Here is a 14127-nt window from a genome sequence, read left to right as displayed (position 1 = left end):
TGAAAACCTTCTATTGGCTCCAATGACGCCACATTCTGCTGATTTTCCTCCAACCTCAATGGCTACTCTTTCTTAATTTTTTAAATCAAAGCCATCTCTAAAAGTTGGCATGTCAGGCTCTAGGGCTTTCTCTTCTCTACCCATGAACCCTCTGTAGGTGATTTTTTTTCCTAGTCCCATGGCTTTAAATATTCTCTATACACAGAGAAGTCTTGAGCTCTCGCCTGAGAGGCGTGGGTCCATCTGCCTATTTGATATAGTAGCAGGCACTGCTCATATCCCTATATTGACACAAATCCAGCTGCCAGCACCTGCATCTCTTTACCTGAGGGCTTTCTCCGATGCCTAGAGGCTGCTCTATCTGTACACACAACAGGTCAAAGGTGCCAGGATTCTCTTTCTCCCCCAGGGACAGCCTTAAATCAATGGCTGCTGGGAGTTGATGGATTAAGAAACCCAGTTTCCTTGCCACTCAGGTGGAATAATATTGAGGTGTATGTTCCACACTGACCCCCGCAGTGTTCTCCAAGGGAAACTTGCCCACAGTGGTAACTTGCTTGATCGTGTATACTCGATTGGCTGCCTTTCCCTCCCTGCCTCACCTCCCCGTGCCTGTACCAGTGTTTCCTGGGATCATCTCCCAAAGAATCTAGTTATACTCCAATCCTTATCTTGGGACTTCTGGGAAAACTCAAATGGAGACATGTCCCTACACATATACATTAAAACCCCTCCCAATCTACCCTTCTATATATGTCTCTTTCCATCTCAGAAAACGACACCACTATTTCCCCCCTTCCTCAAACAAAGAATTAGGAACTGTCCTTACTTTTCCCATTTCCATCCATTTTCATAGCCAAGTCCTGTCTCTTGATCTACCTTGTTCTTTCACTTTCCTTCTCTAGTCCTACCGCCCATCTACCCATCGGCTTTTGTCTGAACTACTACAACAGTCTTCCATCTGGCCTCCCCAAATCTACTCCCCACCCAGATGCTCTTCTCTACAAAGTGTCCAGAGTCATCTCTAAAAAAATTTCAATCAGATCAATTCACTCCCTTGCTTAAAATATTATGATGCTTTCCCATCACACTCTGAGCAAAATCTGAACCAATGTCTTCCAGGCCCTTCACAGTCTAGCCCCCTGCTCACGACACTCCAGGCCTCCTTGCTCTCCTCCAGACATGCCAAGCTTATGCCTAACTTAGGATCCTGGGTTGACATTCCCTCTGCTCACAGATATTTCTAGGACAGACCCATTGCCATCCAGGTCACCACTCAAATATCCCCTATTCTCTGGACATCCAGTCCCAGAAGTGATACCCTGTCCCTCTCTATTACACCACCTGAAATCTTTATTTCTTTACTTGCTTTTGTCTACCTTCCTACACCAGAATGCACGTTGTTGTCTGCCATGGGCACCACGGTAACCTCAGCCTCTGGAACAATGCCGGGCACACAGCAGATGCTCAAAAATACCTCTTGAACGAGTGCACACTCCCGGCGAAGCACCACACTAGGTGTTTTACAGACACAAGGAAACATTGCCATTGACACTTACTACTCTGACCTTCAATTTTCCGTTTCTAAAGTGGCTTGCCAAAGATCACTCAGCTAATTAGGGGAGATAACCGCCTACTCAGGGATGCTGAAGAGTTAGAAATGAGGATTTGTGGCTAATTGTTTCAGTTGAAACAGCTAAAGTCATGGACAGCTGCCTCATCTAGAAACTCAAATAATTAGGTCCCACATTTAGCCTAAGTTTCCCGCCTTCCTATAGTCACCTTCAAAAACACTAAACTTGAAAACAGCAGTACCCTCGTTTATAAAGAGGTATCTAGCACAGAATTGTGCATGGAAACCTTCTGACTTAAATCCTAAACATTCAAACATGTTTGAATGCTGATGCTAAAGAAACAAAAAAATCAGAAAATTTGAAAATTAGATTTCATTGACATAGAAGTTACCAAATGACAGCAGAGTCTGATGACAGTGTTTTTTAATTTTTTATCAAAAGTCACACTTCAGAACCTCTTTGTGGATGAAACTATTCTTAGCATCCTTTTCACAGGTTAGGCTTGCTGGATGATCAAGGCCCAGTAGGAGGCATATATATATTTATAAAATTCTACATGACTTTTAGCATGTTTTACTGTGATAAAGTGCACATTTATCAAACCCTCACAGGACTTTCAGAATTTAGAATTCCAGGCCTCATCCATAAAAAGGCATTGTATTGTTTCCTATTTAATAAGGGAATTACTTGAACTCAAAAACTTGTTTGGCGATCTAATCATAGTTTGGTTACAGAAGGTTCAACGTTAATTATGAATGTAATTCTAGGCCAGAGCAAGGCTCTATGGGAATGTTTGGGGATGAGAAAGATGATCTCAAAGGAAGCAACATCAATACTGAGGGGGGGAAAGCCTTTTAACAGATTCATAGCACTAATATGTATGGCTGTTACCCAGCAGGCATCTATTAAAGAGTGAGAAGACAAAAAATGAAGAAGGCGAATATGTCCCTACAACTAAGAGGCGTGTTAGAGCCAGAAGCTGGAAACTCAACCAGTTGCGGACCACTGTGGACATCCCCCAGGTAAATGTGTCTTTTGCCCATTATATTCCAGACACAGACCCTTAAGTAGAAGGAGAGGCATCAGTGGGGAAAAAACCTACCTTCCATCAGCTGGATGGACTTTTCTAGGAGAAATTGTCTTTGCTTCTCAGGAGGCCCTGGTAGAATCAGGCCTCCCCTGGCCAAGCAGCAACCTCACTCGCACTCTCTTCTGTGGACCTTTCCTCCTCCCTGTTGCCTTCTCCCTAGCCCCTTACTCCACCTTCCTGAGAGCACCTGCCTCCAAGTCTTTGACTCAGGTTTTCAGGGTAATCTAATCAAGGCACCATTCATGGGAGTTGATAGATACGACTTAAGATGATCACTTCTTCCATTTTATATAATACTTTACTCCTTCCAATTTCCTAAGAATTTCACATACTTACCTCCTTTGGACCTCTCAAAAACCTTCTGGGTTGTTAATGGAGAGAAGGTTATCTTCCTCACCTGGGCAGTTGAGGCAATTTAGATTCAGAAGTGGAAAGAGCATTGGCCAAGATGACAGGGTTTGTCAAAGTTACGGCTGGACATCATCACCAACCCAGGGCTGACATCAAGTCCTCAGCCCCACCCAGTGCACTTGGATTTTCCTCAGACTGCCTGCAACATCATTTCCTTCCTCGTCTGCCCAGCACCTTTCTCCTACTTGTCTTAACTCCTTGACTCTAGGAAGCCTACTGAGCTCTTTTAGGGAAGGGACCAAGTCTTATTACTCTTGATATCCCATTATGACCACAACATCAGTGCCTAGGGCATCATCAGTACAATGTGTCTGTTCCTTAAATGAATGAAAAAATAAATAGTGAATGAATGAGTTCATGATTCACTCTTCCAGGGCATTTCTCTTCCTGCTCTGATGAACTGCTTACTAGTCTGCCTCCCTCGAGTCTGTGAGCCCCTTGAGAAACCATATTAGTCATCTTCACATCTCTGTGCCTGGAACAGTGTTATGCACAAGTTGGTACTTAACAGCATTTCATGAATGAATGAATGAATGGACAGAACTTCACTTTCCTAAGAATAATATGGCACTAGGCATAGGATAAACTGGCTAAAAGTCATCTAGAAGAAAACTCTGGAATCAGGTCACAGATGAACCAAATCCACAGCAATACAAAAATCGAATCCAAGCTTTTAGTAGATAATTGTTGGTTATCTTAATCTAACAATTGAAATCTAATATTAAAAACACCAGAATTGTTGATAACCATGTATAGCTGCTGCCACGTGATGGTGGTTTTTTCATAGAGAGTATATATTTACAGACAGGTTTCATAACATTTGTGTGCCTCAGGTGTCTTAATAATAATAATAATAGTAATAATAATAATGGCTGTTTCATATATCAAGCACTGACTTTGTACCCAAGCTGCCACATTGCATTGTAGTCTATATGACTGCCATCCACTGGAGTTGTTCAGTTCACAATCTACACAGCTTTACTTGGCAGCCCTACGTTGTGCTAAGCACTCCATGTGTATTATCTCATTTAATCTCCCCCAACAACTCTGAAAAATGTAGAAGTACAGGCTCCATATTACAGATAAATCAATCTAGAGAAGTTAAGTGATTTACCCAACATCACACAGCCATAAGCTATGAAACAGGATTTGCACCTGCGAAATCTGGCTCTGAGGCTCCCAGTATGAACTTCATTCAAGACTGTGCAGTATTATTACAAAATCAGAATAAACTCATAGATAGGAAGGAGATACTTTTGCAAAGGGTAAAGTCAGGATATCTTTTAAAAACTTTTTTATCTCTACCTTTCCTTGATGATCCAAACCCAAGAGGTTTTATAAATAATCTGGGAAAATTTCTAATCTCCCTGTACAAATTCATATTTTATAACGTGAACCTAAACTATAGCTAAGAGAGAAATAGAATCAATCCCAGCCATTACTGATGTTCTTTATCAATAATGGTAAATATAGAATGATTCAGAGCAAAAGGGAGAAAGAGCTAGAATCTGTTGAATAATGGAGAGTCACAGAATTTCCTTCCTTTAAAAAAGTCCTGGAAAATGTATTGGAAAAATCCTCAAAGCCATCAACTCAACAGCAGCCCTACTTCTGAGAGTGATGTATTCTCAGGCTCCCAAGCTGAAAACAATTGATTTCCCCCCAAGTTTAGCAAGCGTGGTCCAAGATACTTTTTCCTGGGAGAACACTGGTTTTCAGCAGTCAGCATAAACTGTGAGTACATAAAGTATGTTTTATTATTCTGCATAGATTGTTTTTAAAAACGGAGTAATGTAGATTTTGAATGTTCTCCTAAGCCCCATAGAGAATCTGGCCAAAGATTTGTGCAGAAAGCTGGTTTCATTAGCTAGTCTCAAGCTTAAAGAGCAAAAGATAAAACATACAGTACCACTTCAAGAGCCACAGATTTCAGAAATGGACAATTCCATGAGTTTTTCAGATAACTGACGCTCACCATTGTAAGCACAAAAATTCCTTTTTTATTTTCATCTGTTTGGTGTAACTCTCTCATATATGTTCCTTAATTCTCTATCTTTGTAATCAGAATATATGGAATATATTTTAATAGCTGCTGGAGGATGTGAGGTTATCATTATGAATCTCAGTTATCACATTTGAAATCATATCAGTGATGTTACGCTCCCAGAATGATTTCTGCCCCATGGAAAGGGCTTGGAAGGGTGCATTTATATAAGGTTCTGTCTACCTTGAAGATGTTGTTTTATCCTTCCTTCTGTTCAACAGCTATTCTTTTTTTTTTTAACATCTTTATTGGAGTATAATTGCTTTACAATGGTGTGTTAGTTTCTGCTGTATAACAAAGCGAATCAGTTATACATATACATATGTCCCCATATCTCTTCCCTCTTGTGTCTCCCTCCCTCCCATCCTCCCTATCCCACCCCTCTAGGTGGTCACAAAGCACCGAGCTGACCTCCCTGTGCTATGCGGCTGCTTCCCACTAGCTACCTATTTTATGTTTGGTAGTGTATATATGTCCATGCCACTCTCTCACTTCGTCCCAGCTTACCCTTCCCCCTTCCCCATATCCTCAAGTCCATTCTCTAGTAGGTCTGTGTCTTTATTCCCATCTTCACCCTAGGTTCTTGATGACCTTTTTTTTTTTTTTTAGATTCCATATATATGTGTTAGCATATGGTATTTGTTTTTCTCTTTCTGACTTACTTCACTCTGTATGACAGACTCTAGGTCCATCCACCTCATTACAAATAAGTCAATTTCATTTCTTTTTATGGCTGAGTAATATTCCATTGTATATATGTGCCACATCTTCTTTATCCATTCATCTGTCAATGGACATTTAGGTTGCTTCCATGTCCTGGTTATTGTAAATAGAGCTGCAATGAACATTGTGGTACATGACTCTTTTTGAATTATGGTTTTCTCAGGGTATATGCCCAGTAGCGGGATTGCTGGGTCGTATGGTAGTTCTATTTTTAGTTTTGTAAGAAACTTCCATACTGTTCTCCACAGTGGCTGCATCAATTTACATTCCCACAGTGCAAGAGGGTTCCTTTTTGCCACAATATTTTAGATCAGAGGTGGGCAAACTATAGCCCGTGAGCCAAATCCAGCCCATTTCTTGCTTTGTAAATACAATTTTATTAGAGCACAGCCATGCTCATTCCTTTCCATGATGTCTATGGCTGCTTTCACTCTACAACAGGCCAAGTTAAGTAGTTGTAACCGAGACTGCATGTTATGCAAAGCTTAAAATATTCACTATCTGCTCTTTACAGAAAAAGTTTGCCAGCTCCTGTTTTAGTTTCATAGGTAAGTCAGTGCCTTTTGGAAAAATCTTGCCCTCTCCTTCTGGATAAAGTACTGTGTTTGGCAACAATTGTGTTCTTAGCAGCTGAAAGACCTTTTTCGTTTACACCTATGTTTCCAGATATGTCCCGGATGGCTGAGGAGGCTAAAAACCTGACCCTCAAGTAAGGGAGCATTTCCCAGACTTTTAAAAGTTATAAAACACCATTATGTTTGATGGTAGTTTACAATGGCCTAAAAACAATGTTTGTAAATGAAAGAGTTGTATCTATAGCCTGAAGCCAGGTATGTAAACATCACTGTCATTCAGTTCTGATGCCTTCAAATAATTGAGCACACAGCTAGTCCCAACCCTCAAAGCACAGCTTGAGCCACTGACTTTAATAATAATAGAAAAATGAGCTGGAAAAAAGAGAATTAGGCAGTCACCCAATTAAAAAATAAAATTATAAGGAACAACAACTGAATCAAACTTCTCCTCCTACAGAGGAGAAGTCAACCAGAGACATTGTTTAAAAACTAACATGGCATTATAACCCAGAGCAGATTTCCAGCTAGAGGAATTACAGCATATGGTATTTCACATATAAAAGGTAATTAAGAACTGCCTTGGAAAAGAGCATTTGTAGACACCTCATCAGTGACCTGGCAGGCTGGTTTCTATCAGTTTCTATTCATTACTGTCAGTAAGAGCAAAACAGGGTATGATTAATGCAGTCCAGTGCAATGAACTGCAACAGAGGAAGACGCCTCCAAAAAAGTCTAGACAAAAATACCATCATTTGCTAAGCCTGAGGATTCTATCTGCATTTTATACCAATAAATAGTACTATTATAATTGTTATTATTACTAACAAAGTAATGAGCATTTAAACATCGCCTAATACTAGACTATGTGTTAGATGTGTGTTAGCTTATTGAATCATTGAAAAAGTCAGTGAAATAGGTGGTAACATCATCCCTAATCTACAGGTAAGGAGACATTTTTCAAGAAGTCAAGTAATTTAAAAGGTAGTAGAACCAGAATACACAACCAGACTTGAGTAATTCCCAAGGCTATACTCTGAATTCTAGTTCTACACTGCACCCCCCACAACCCATTTCACTGGGACTTAGAACTTTGAAGCTAGACATTAGGTGCCCTCCAATATAGCTTATATCATGGCTATCCGATAGAAATAGAGTGCAAGCCATATATGTGACTTTATATCCTCCATGTAGCCACAATCAAAAAAGGGAAAATAAATAAGTGGAAATAAATTTAATAACGTATTTTTACTTAATCCATTAAATCCATAATCGTTTCAATTCAACAAATAATAACTAATTAACTAGCAATAATTATTCAACAAATAAATAAGTATTGAAATACTTTACTGTTTTTTTCATGCTACATCTTCTAAATCCAACAAATACATTACATCTCAATTCAGACACTAAGGTTTCATTAAGAAACACAAGACATATTTAGATATAAAATTTACAGTTAGAAAAACCACTTTTTCATGTATTCATGTTATTTCAAACATGTTTAAAAGTTTCCCAATGCTTATTGAGTATCGGTCTTTAAATTTGAGCTTAAATTCATTAAAATTAAATAAATTTAAAATTCAGTTCCCTAGCTGCAGTAGCTAGATTTCAAGTACTTATTAGCTCCATGAGGCTAGTGGCTACTATATACTGAGAAGAAAAATCTATATCCTACTTTTCACATCCTAAGTATTGGAGCAAACTGAGCAAATGATAAATGGCACTGGTGAGTAGAAAAGGGAAACATTGGGAATGCAGGGACTGGGTCCCAAGTCTGATTTTGAATGTTCAAAATTGTGTAGCCTTGGGCAGGCCTTTTAACTTCTCCAGACCTCTCTTCCCCTGTGCAAAATAGGGGTTGAAATAGCTGCTCTGTCTCTTAAACTTGTTGTTAAATAAGATGATATTTTTGAAATAATTCAAAATTTTAAAAGCTATATCAATGTAAGATCCTATGATCATGCTATCTACTTTTCATGATGAGTAACTCAATTCTGTCTGGAGTACTGTTTCATGTCAGCCCAAGCCAGATCAGCATAAATGGTCATCAGGGTTAAGAAAGCACCCCAAGAGCAATAATTGGAATATTGCAAGTTGAAGTCACATATGAGGATCTCTAGATTATTATCTCCTTAAGTTTAGGGTATGTAACAAAGTAGTCACTCAATAAACATTTGTTGAGCTCATGAATCAATAATGGCATGGATGAATAAACATCTAAGCCAATCTGCCTGTTTTGAATATCAGGTCTATCCTAATTTGTTTACCTAGCAATCTAAATGTATGTTCAAAATACTTACATTTTCCCTGTCAGATACATATGTTTATTTAGACAGATGGCTCCTCATGGATGGTCCTCTACAACATGATGGCACATAAACACCTCCAAGGGTAGCATGATTAGAGGTGGCCCCTGAAATCACCTGAAACATGGGAGAATTACTTCCTTTCTAGAGCAGAAGTTGGCAAAGTGTATTCCATAGTACAGGAATAGGCGTTTTAGCCCAAAACACAGTGCTGTGGCCAAGTAAGTTTCAGAAAAACAGAGCTAATCAAATTTCTTAACTTCAGAAATTCTGAGAGCTTTTAATATGCTAAAGTGCATTGAGAATGGCCAACTAGAGAAACCTAGTCTACAGAATTTATCAAATTCAGTTGATCATGCAACACTTTCCTAAAGCAATCTTCTAGGACTATGAACCTGAGAAATCCACACTGGGAAGTGTTGTTATAAAGAAAGACAAATGCATCGATATGACAAAAAAATTACTAAAAACTTATGGACACAAACTGGTGGTGCCAAAGAGAGAAACCTGGGAGATTTACTCTTGTCAGGACTAGATCTCTGGTTTTAGGCACAGTCAAATTCGGGGGCTGAAACATGGTCATCAGGATCCAGCTCTTCTCCATGTGTCAGCATCTTCCACCCATGTGTGGGCTTCATTCCCAGGCTTCATAGGCTAGCCCTGGCCACTTCAAGATCACATCCTTCTAGGTTCAAGCCCAGGGAAATCACTTGCTCAAGCAAAAATCCCCAAGATGAACTGAATTTAGATGAATTAGATTCTAATTGAATCTAAGAGTACCCACCCTGACCCAATCGCTGTGGCCAGAGGACTGAAATTCTCTGAGTGGTCAGGCCAAATCAGGCATTTCACCACTGCAATTCGGAATTAATACCTCCTAAAGCACAGGGTTGAGAGTGGAGGACAGGGTGAGTCACCAGGGGATACTTTTACTAGAAGAAAGAAAAATGGATGTTGGGAGCTGAAATGAATCAAAGATTAATTTCCCAGGATTTCTAAAATACAAGTGGCTTTCTGATAGTTTGGGTAATGTCCCCTCATATTAACAGCTGATTAAAAATCCTAAGGTAACACAGCACCTGAGGAGGAGATCACATCCCCAGATTTGCTCAAAACCTGACCCAACTAGCAAAACCTTGATCCTTGCCTTTGTTTCCCTTTGTCATTTCTGTGGCTTTAGTCTTACCAAATTGGACACCACAGTGCTATCTCATATTTTTCTTCTACACGTTAATCCCTGTTCCCCAAAACTAGAGAATAATGAATCTAAGAAAGAGCCAAATTTATACCAATTTCCTTCTTAACAAATTCCAAGGCTAAGTCTCCCAGTCCTATAATCCACAGGAGGAACATCTGATTTCACCAGAGCTATTTCCCTATTGTTGACTATTCTACATTTTAGCACTGCATTGTGAAAACTATTCAGAATAACAGGTATTATGCTTTTAGCCTGCATAAAACTAAATATTTCTGTCATAGGAAACCTCGAGGTCTGTGCTACTCAATACAGTGGCCCGTAGCCACGCGTAGCTGTGAAGCAGTTGAAATGTGACTAGTGAGGATTGAGAAATGCTCCAGGTATAGAATACACATTGGATATCAAAGACTTATCACAAAGAATGTAAAAGATCGCATTAATAATTTGTATTTTGAATACATTTTGAAATGACAGTCGTTGGGATATCATTGGTTAGACAAAATATATTATTATAATACATCAAAATACAGTCATCTCTCAGTATCTGTCGGGGATTGGTTCCAGAACCCCTGGAGGTACCAAAATCTGGTGATGCTCAAGTCCCTCAGCGTAAATGGCCCAGGACAGCCGCCATTCATATTCGTGGGTTCTGCATCCTCATCCACATCCGCAGATTCAACCAACCAGAGATGGAAATCAGTATCAGCGGTTGGCTGAATCCACAGACGCGGAACCTACGGATACGGAAGGTGTATTGTGTATTACTAAAATTAATTTCATGTCTCCTTTCACTTTTTAAAAATGCACCTACTGGAAAAGTTTAAGTTACATATGCAGGCTTTGTTATATTTCTATTGGAGAGCACGGCTCTAAGCCCTCTCTACGTGTGGCAGAGATAAAGAAATACTACTTTACAGTTACGGTGGCAAATACCGGAAGAAATGGATAAGAGAGTTAAACGTGAGTACTTCTAGAAAGCTGGGATGACAATTTTCATGTTACCTTTTCAGTACAATCCAAATTATCTTTAACTATGTTTATTCATCACCTTAATTTTTAAAATCTCGGTAGCAGCAAAATAATAATTAAGCATTTCAGGGGGACCGCATTGAGACCTTTTAGATATGGACTTGTTTACAACTGCTCCAATTTTTTTTCAGCTCAGTACCTATACTTCTTAACCAGGGTGGATGCTTCAGAATCACCCGTGGAGCTTTAATAAAAATACATAAACCCAGGAACCATCCTAGATTTTTCAAGCATATTTTTTTCCCAAAGATTCAAGGTGATTCCTTCTCTCACATCTAGTTAAGAACTTCTGGGCTATGGCATGGAACTCTGGGATCTTATGGTAAATGTTATAATGGAGTCAAAACTATTTATTGAGGAAGATATTGGCCCAAGCTATAGGTATTCTTTAGGTAATAGGTCTACTTTCCTTTGGAAGGGGAGCCATTGTGAAATCACAAGTGTCCTTATTAGACTCTTCAACTCTACCCTTGGGAATACGCGACTGTTAAACATATTCTGGCTTAGTATTAGCTGTTGCCACAGAATAGCTATAGGGCAGGTATTGTCAGGGTGTTACCCCAAATGCACCACCACTCAGCACATATCTAAAGCCCAATTCAGGGAAATATTTATGGCAGATTTCCTGAGGAGTAAATAATCTGACCCTTTCTCTGCACCAAAATATTGTCCAGAGACCCTACACTGGAAACACTTGGGGTTCTCATACAAAATACAGATTATTTTCTTCCAGGCCCAAGGTGGGGTTGCATTTTCCTGCCTCCCTTGAAGTTTAGCATGACCAGGTGACTCGTTTTGACCAAATGGACTTGAGAAGTAACATGCCTATTTTCCAGACGGAAGCTTTTGGAGCCAACGTGTAATTTGCCCCAATCTCTTTTCTGCCTCAGCAGTCATGGAAGCTTAGAAATGGAGCCTCCCATAGCCTGGATCCCAGAGTGCAAAAGCCATAGAGCAGAGACCCCACCCACTTCCCCAGTCGACCTGCAGTGGTCATGTAGCATGAGCAAGAAATTAACCTTTGCTCTTTCAAGCCCGTGAGATTTGGGGACTGTTTGTTTCTGCAGCATAACCTGGCTTACCCTCACATTTGAGAAGTTTAACAAACTTGCTGGGTGGATCTTACGCACAATGAAGTTTGAGAACCACTACATGGGTGTGCCATGATCTCCTCCTGGCTTAGGCATGGGCAGGAGGGAACTGCCTGTCTAGGTTTCATGTTTGGTGCCCATAGAAATGTTTTTGCTGCTTGGCACTGTGCCACTGGCCTTCAGGGAAATACAAGTATAAGAAAAACCCCAGCTACTTCGTTGTGTTTCTTTAGGATGTTGTTGAAGACTCTTGTCCCTCAATTATAGTGTCCTCTTGGCGAGGACCCAGAGGTCCCAGAGACCCAGAGACCCAAAAGTCTCTCTGATGCCAATACCAAGCACAGTTTGGCTTCTCCTGAGTCATTAGTGTGTTTCTAATCTAATGGTGACTAGGAATTATGGCATTAATCCTACGAGGAGCCTCCAAGCCAAACGCATGGTCTTCCTTTCACAGTATGCAACTTCATAGCATTCCTTGTGTGGGTCAATCTCATGCCTTCATTTTATTCTTCTAAAATGATTTCCCCCTTTCCACCAATTTTTCCGACTCACTCATTTTTATTTTATTTTGAATTATGTGTTTTTGTAAGCTGCCTTAATTCTTTTCAGGAAAAAAGGTGGTGTAGGAATAAAAATATAGATGACATGCAAGCATGCATGCATAAATAACAGGCTCTTACTGCCAGAGCTGCAATAATGAACCTCAACTTGTTTTTTAATGATGGCAGGAAAAGAGGAAAGAAAAGAGCAGGAAGAGGTTGGAGGGGAAGGCGTGGGGAGAGGATGTTATGACATGAACCCTCCACAGTATTCCAATTCTGGCTCCTAGTTAGTAGGCAGCTGAGGAAGGCAGCTTTATCTTCAAGATAAATGTTATAAATTGCACCTAATGAAATAAGGTCTTATTTTCCCACCTTTTGATTTTTAAGATATACAGTCCTGTGTCAACCAAAATATCTAGACTTATAGCACCCAATTCTATTCTGCTTGTAGAACAAATTCACTGGCACAGTCGATTTTTATTTTAATTATTTGTATAGAGTGGAAAGGAATGGCCTGATTTATTACCGGGTTGGACTCCAATGGCAATATTATTATAGTTGCAACAGATGAATAAACTAATATATTTCTTAACGCCATAAAACAACCAGCTACATGTCAAGGAAAATTTTTCTCCAAAACAACTGCAGAAAAGAAAAGAAAATCAAGGAAAACAGTGGCCTCCTTAGCCTCCCAAAGCCATTCCAAAGAAAACAGGACTCCCACAGACCAGGAAAAACTCATTTCAACAAACTTACTTTCTATCTACCCCCTGAAATTAAAAGTTGACTGAAATAATTTATAATATTGTCTCTGGCATTGATGTGTTTATTCCATTTGAATGTGCTTTTAAAAACATCAGTAGCCACAGAAGATGATTGTTCTCTCATAACCCAAAGTTTGACGTGCTGATGCATGCAGCCTTTGGCAGCAAACCGCAGGATTAAGTTGATCAGAACTATGTGCTGTGATGACATTTTAATGCCTGATCAGGACAGAACTGTTCTTTGCAATTTGCTTTGAAGGGGGAATGAGGAGGGAGGGGGCAAAAATGGGAGGACGTTTTTTCAATCCATCTTTGCTTATCTCCAGTGTGCATGCCATTCCTGCGAAGGCTGAGGGCAATGAACAGCGGACTACAGAGGGTGGTTAAAGTCAAGTGCAGCACTGAATGCCTCCCCTGGAAGTCTTCACTGGATTAGGTGAACTCAGACTGTGCTGACTGCCAGGCTGCAGGGTCACCAGTGTTTCTGTTATCCACCAAGATGCTGAGGTTGATTTTCTGGTGTTTTCCATTTGTATCTATTTCAAGGTAGGCTGCACACCTCAAAACGTGCAGAACTACCCAGGGAATGTGAAATGTGTGTATTCCAAAATACACATTAAACACACATGTAATAATAGTTAAGACCTCCGGTTCTAGAATCAGAAAATTTTGAATGAAATTCACTTTCCACATACTTCTTGCAGTGTGTCCTTGGGCAAGTTCCCTGAACACTTTGAGCCTCCCTTTTCTCATCTGCTGAGTGGGGATATCAATGCCTAC

This window comes from Leucopleurus acutus, assembly GCF_964270905.1.
Source record: "Leucopleurus acutus genome assembly, chromosome: 20".
NCBI classification, from domain to species: Eukaryota; Metazoa; Chordata; class Mammalia; order Artiodactyla; family Delphinidae; genus Leucopleurus; species Leucopleurus acutus.
Note: the sequence above shows the minus strand (reverse complement) of the source record.